The following is a 6,113-nucleotide window of genomic DNA, read 5'->3' on the forward strand; positions in this document are numbered from 1 at the left end:
TCCCAACACTGCCTTCTCGCTGAGGTTCCAGACATCGCTGGAGACCTGGCCTCAGTAACTCCCCTGAAGACACAGGCACTGGCTGCGCTTCCCCGGAATCCCGGGCCCCTGGGGCATGCACACCTGTCTTCCTCTCTTCACACCTTTCTGCCTCCCAGAAGTGCCCTTTCTCCCCCTTTCCTCCTCGCCTTGTTCTAGCTAAAGTCTCTGCATTTTCAACACTGCCTTTAAATGTCCCCTCCCCCAGGAGCCCCTCCCTGACTGCTTTAGCCCGTTCTCATTGCTCATTTGTTCCAAGGTCTCTTTGGAACTTCTTGGATTTCCCTGGTACTTTGAGTAGGTATCATTCCTGTTCTGTCAAATAGCCAAGGCTTAGTTTACAATTAGACCTTGAAACTCACTGAAGTCAGAGTCTCAGGAATTTTGTTTGGCCATCCTTCCATTCAAGGAATATTGCCTTAGCCTCTGCTCTTCTGCCCATGCCATCTCCTTGATAACTGTGCTAGGGGATACAGGAAATGGGGTTCTGGCTTTCTAGAAGGAGTTCAAGTCTAGAAATGGGAACATAATCAAGCAGTTGGCACCTAGCATGGGTGGGGCGGGGGGCGCTGTGACAGGGAAGCAGGAAGCGATGGGCCCACTGCCTGGTTTAGGCTCTCATTCCCCATCAGGAGCCCTCACTATGCCAAGCATGGGGCCCTACCGTAAGGAGATGCTCCAGCAGGCCTCCTGCTGGGACGAAATTACAGGTGAGTGACTCACCTGTCAGATTACAAGTAAGACAAAGGAGGTCTGGGTTGGGGTGTGAGGGGAGCAGTGTGGGTGAATGCTGCCCCACAAGGCCGGGGCCTCTACCAGCACAAAGGCAGGAAGAAGAGCCGAACGCAAGCGATAAGAAGGAAGCCCCATGGCCTGGGTCTGGGGGGTGGTGGTGGGGAGGCCAGTCCACCCTGATGGAAAAGGCAGGGAGAGAGAGGGCTGAGCCTGACCTGGCAGGGCTCTTTGGGGCATGCACATCCCCCACCCCTCAAAGCCAGTGCCCCCGAAACCTCAGCTCCTGAAATGCATGTCAGCCTTGTGGGTGGGGCCTTTTTGTTTTCTGTTTTTCTGAGCAGGCCTCTCCAGATGGGCCGGCGATGGGAAGTGCACCACCACACACCGCTGGCTCTTGGCCAGTGGGCCTGGCCACTGTCTGCAGCTCTGAGCCTCTCAACGAATGGTTTCATTGTTCTTCCACCCTGAAGCCTTCTCTGGAGAAGTGCATGGGTTTCTAGAGAACTAACTGGAGTGCTACATGCCAGTGTGGGGGCCTCAGACCATACCCCATGTCCAGCTCCTTGTCACCCAAGCTTGTGTCCCTGCACCCCAGAAGTGGGTAGAAGCTTCTTCTTTGGCTCCAAGCAGAACCTCCTTCCTTTAAAAACCTCTTCCGTGCTTGCGCTCTCTGTGGGTCTCATGGCCAGGGTGGGGTGAGGGGGCTCCAAACCCCTGGGGTGATGAGGAAAACCCTCCATTTGCAGTGTCCCAGGTTCCCCAAGCAGCCTCCCTCTCCACTGCTTCAGGGGCAGCAGAAACACTTGAGTACCCTGGACACTGGGCCTGGGAGTCCCTGCTCTTCTCCCTGAGCTTGTTTTCCGGTCAGTGAAATGGGACTGCTAAAGTCAGCAATGGGCCAGCTGTCTCCCAGCTTTCACTGTCGTTGGAACCAACCCCGCCTGAAGAAACAGTGGAGGGACCAGTGCCCAGCGCAGCCAGGGGTGTTCAGAAGGCTGGATGGGGAAGGCGGGGGCTGTCGATGGCTGCAGAAGCCCTAAAAGCTGGTAAAAGGCTTAATCCTGCATAATGATTTACAAAGTGACAAGTAAAATAGATTTACCGTGACAGCTTGAAAGGCGAACCACAGAAATAAAATTACACTCGGGCTCATCCTGTCTCTCTGCCACCTGTCCCCCTTCCCTTCCCAAAACCAGGAAGTCCTGTGTGCGCACACACAGACACAAGCTTGGGAGAGGGATGAAGAAGGTGGCTGCTCCGGGCCCTGTGCTGGGAAAGGGTGGAGGGTGCCCTGTGCCAAGGACAGTCCATAGAGGTGATGTGCATGGCAGGTCTCCAAAGGCAGGCGGCTGTCCCCACTGACAGGTGAAGGCACACCCAACTGACATGCCCTGAGTCAGGTTCCACCTTCAGGAGCATGCAGAAAGCACCCCAAGTGCCCACGGGGCCCAGCACTGCCAATTTCCATCTAACCCCCGTCTGATCCAGTATCGCAGTCCTCTAGGTTTTCAGGGCTCAGGGAGAACAGTTCACTGCTTCCCCTGGCATGAAGAGGGACTCCAACAGCACTGGGCTGAAACCAGCCAAGAGGAAATCAAGAAACACCTTAAACAAGTTCAAGAATGAAAGTGAGTGGACGCTCCCGCCTGCAGTGCTGGGTTCACGGGCGGCATCTGGGTTTCTCTGACAATGCTATGGCCCTCAGTCTGTGCTTACAGGAGTACCACAGGGTACATTTTCCTTCACTGCAGCGGGTTCATTTGGAATCCAGCTGTGTGGGGGAGAAGGATCCAGCATGCCAGTGTTCTACCCATGGGCCACAGAGATTCTCTCCTTGGTGGCAATGAACTCTACCAGAGGCTCCAGCCATCTGTCCACTTTCCCTAGAGACGTGCCCACCTAGGAAACTTCCCAGGCTCCCCAGTTAGAGGCTGGTAACCATGCCCATCGGGTTATTCAGCAGGGTTACTCACCCCAGCAGGGAAGGATTTGATAAGAAAATTCTAGAAGTGGCCATCTGTAGGGAGAAAGAGACCAATATCCCCTTGGTATTAATAGATTCAGATGGTAAAGAATCTGCCTGTAATGCAGGAGACTCCGGTTCGATTCCTGGCTCAGGAAGATCCACTGGAGAAGGGATAAGCTACCCACTCCAGTATTCTTGGGCTTCCCTTGTGGCTCAGCTGGTAAAGAATCCACCTGCAATGCATGAGACATGGGTTTGATCCCTGGGTCAGGAAGATCCCCTGGAGAAGGAAATGGCAATCCACTCCAGTATTCTTGTCTGGATAATTCCATGGACAGAAGAGCCTTGTGGGCTAAAGTCCACAGGGTCACAAAGAGTTGGACACTACTGAGAGACTAACACTTTCACTTTCACATGGAGGGAGAAAGAGACCAGCATTGCCTTGGTATTAAGAGCTGTGGGGCCTGAAGCAACTTCACCTCTTTGAGCTCCAGCTTCTGCCTGGTTAAAATGGGGATAACACTACCCACTCCAGAGGGTTGTTGTAACAACTGTGAGGTCCCAAATAACCATGCCTGGTGCGCAGTGGGTGTTTCCAAGGATGTGAGCTTTGCCTCAACTGAGTATGGATTAAAACGTATTGGGTTTGCCAGAAAGTTTGTTCGGGTTTTTCTGTAATATCTTCTCCCGAATGATTTTTTTGGCCAACTCAGTATTTGCAATGGGGATAGCTAAAAAGAAATTTTGCTCTCAGTCTTGGCTTAGAGAAATCACCTGCCCGTGGCCCACCCAGCCTCCCCGGGACCCCAGGAGCTGCCGGAGTTGAGGTAGTGAAAAGATCATCAGGGAAGGGACAGACAGCAGTCAGACGGGTCTGGGGATCCCAAACCTCCTGCAGCCTCCACTCTGCTGCAGGGGCCGAGTCCCAGGAAAGTCTCCCTCCCTGTCACTCTCTGGCTGACACCTGGCAACTCCCAGCTCAGTGCCTCTAACCAATAGAGCACTGGGATGTGCCTCGGCAGGCCCGGACACCCATGTTCACCCGACAGAGGATGTCCCTCCCTCCTGCCCGCCCCCAGCTCCGTGGCAAGCTGGAGCTCATTCGGCCGCAGACTGGCCTGGTGCGTAGGCTGCATGGATGAGGCTCCAGCCCCTGGCCCTGCCCAGGGAGTCTTGCCCAAGAGGCCCTGAGGCCCGGCCAGGCTGATGCTGAGCCAATTCTCCCAGGAAGCCAAGCCGAGGAGGGCGGCAACCCTGGGCAAAACCACTCAGGCCGGCTACCCCTCTGGCTCTAAGTGGAGTGCTGAGGGAGTGAAGAAGGAAAAAGTGAAGTCGCTCAGTCATGTCCGACTCTTTGCGACCCCATGGACTGTAGCCTGCCAGGCTCCTCCATCCATGGGATTTTCCAGGCAAGAGTACTGGAGTGGGTTGCTGAGTGGGGGACCCAAAAGAAGTGACTGAGGGGTCAGACCATGTACACGGGGCAGCTGGGACTCTGGGACTGAAGTTACTCAATTCCTTCTCAAGCAAAGCATGCAAGTCTCTTCTAAGATACCCACCTAAAATGCAAATATATATATGTATATATGTTTGTATATTTATGCATTTATATTTGGACTTCCCTGGTGGCTCAGGGGTAAAGAATCTGCTTGCCAATGCAGGAGACACAGGTTCAATCCCCAGGTCAGGAAGATCCTTTAGAGAAGGAAATGGCAACTCATTCCAGTATTCTTGCCTGGAGAATTCCATGGACAGAGAAGCCTGGTGGGTTACAGTCCACGGGGTCGCAAAAGAGTTGGACACGACTGAGAGATGAAAACAGCAACAACAATTTATATTTATCTCCAAACCACAAAACCTACCAACTCTGTGTAAAGTATAGCCATCATTTATTTATTTGCCTCTTTAACAAGCATTTTGGAATGTCTGCTACATGCCAAGCTTGGTGCTGGGTATCAGGGAGTCAGAGCCTGTATGTGGATAGGGCACCTTGAAGGTAGCTGGGATCCTGCCAGATGAGGGCTGCAACAGTGCTGGGGAAACTGGGGCAAAGGCAGAGGACCCACCTCCTTGACCTAGCTGGTGCATGAGGGCAAGCTCCACCTTGAGCAGAGCTTTGCAGGATGCCTAGGAGTTCACCAAGCAGACAGAGCAGAGAACAGAATATGTAAAGCACACACAAGTGGAAGTTCAGCTGGGGCCAAAGGGCCCTGAGTAGGTGCTGCAGCACCTCCTACATCGAGCATCTAGAGGTGTAGCATCTCTAGCCGGGTTGTAGGTGCTAGAGGGCTACAAAGGAGTTTTAAGTAGAGTAGCGGAGGTGACAGCATCAGAGGTGCCTTATATTAAGGTCATGCTGGTGGCCAAGTAGAGAGAGGACAGAAGGGAAGCTGGAGGCAGACACTGGAGGGAAAGGCTGCTTCATAAGAGTGGAAAGGAGAGGTGACTTTGGAAACATTTGGAAGGTGGAGTCTGAGGTGTCAGTTCCCTGACTACATACTCCCACAGGCCAAGTTCTGGGCAGCGCAGCAGGGACATGGAAACCCAGTGTCATACGTAGCAGTCCTAGGGAGGAGCCAGCGATGACTCCCGAGTTTCAGCTGGGGCAATGGGCCAATGACAGTCCCTAGTCCTGAGAGTCCCTAGCTCCTAGTCCTGACAGTGGCTTTACAAGAACTAGAACAAGGTTCCCCTTTCGCAAAACACTTCCCCACTATCCACCAGAACTTAATAAATGTGTAATCTGTGGGGACTACACTGTGAGCGCTCCTAAGCTGTGTAGTGCACAACATGTATGATCAAACACGACGGTCCCAACAGACACAATGCCCTGAGCAAGCGCATGGTGTATCGGAGACCTGGAGTTCCGGAAGGGAGGAACAGACAGATAAAACCTAGTCCCTGAAGGTAGAAACATAACAAAGAACAACCAAAGCAGAATGTTTACTAACCTTCCTTGCTTTTTTGGCATGAGAAATGAGAAATGGGATTATTTACTCTATGTAACTCAAAAAAGAGATAGTAGCTGCTCAAACAATGTGAATACATGCAACTATACAAGTCAGAGGGAGAAGGAGATGGCACCCCACTCCAGTCCTCTCTCCTGGAAAATCCCATGGACGGAAGAGCCTGGTGGGCTGCAGTCCATGGGGTCGTGAAGAGTTGGACATGACTGAGCAAGTGACTTCACTTTCACTTTTCACTTTCCTGCATTGGAGAAGGAAATGGCAACCCACTCCAGTGTTCTTGCCTGGAGAATCCCAGGGACGGGGGAGCCTGGTGGGCTACCGTCTATGGGGTCACACAGAGTCAGACACGACTGAAGCAACTTAGCAGCAGCAGCAGCATACAAGTCAGAAAGCACCAGTTTTGA

Source organism: Bison bison, unplaced genomic scaffold (assembly GCF_000754665.1).
Source record: "Bison bison bison isolate TAMUID 2011002044 unplaced genomic scaffold, Bison_UMD1.0 scf7180017864029, whole genome shotgun sequence".
In the NCBI taxonomy this organism is placed as follows: Eukaryota; Metazoa; Chordata; class Mammalia; order Artiodactyla; family Bovidae; genus Bison; species Bison bison.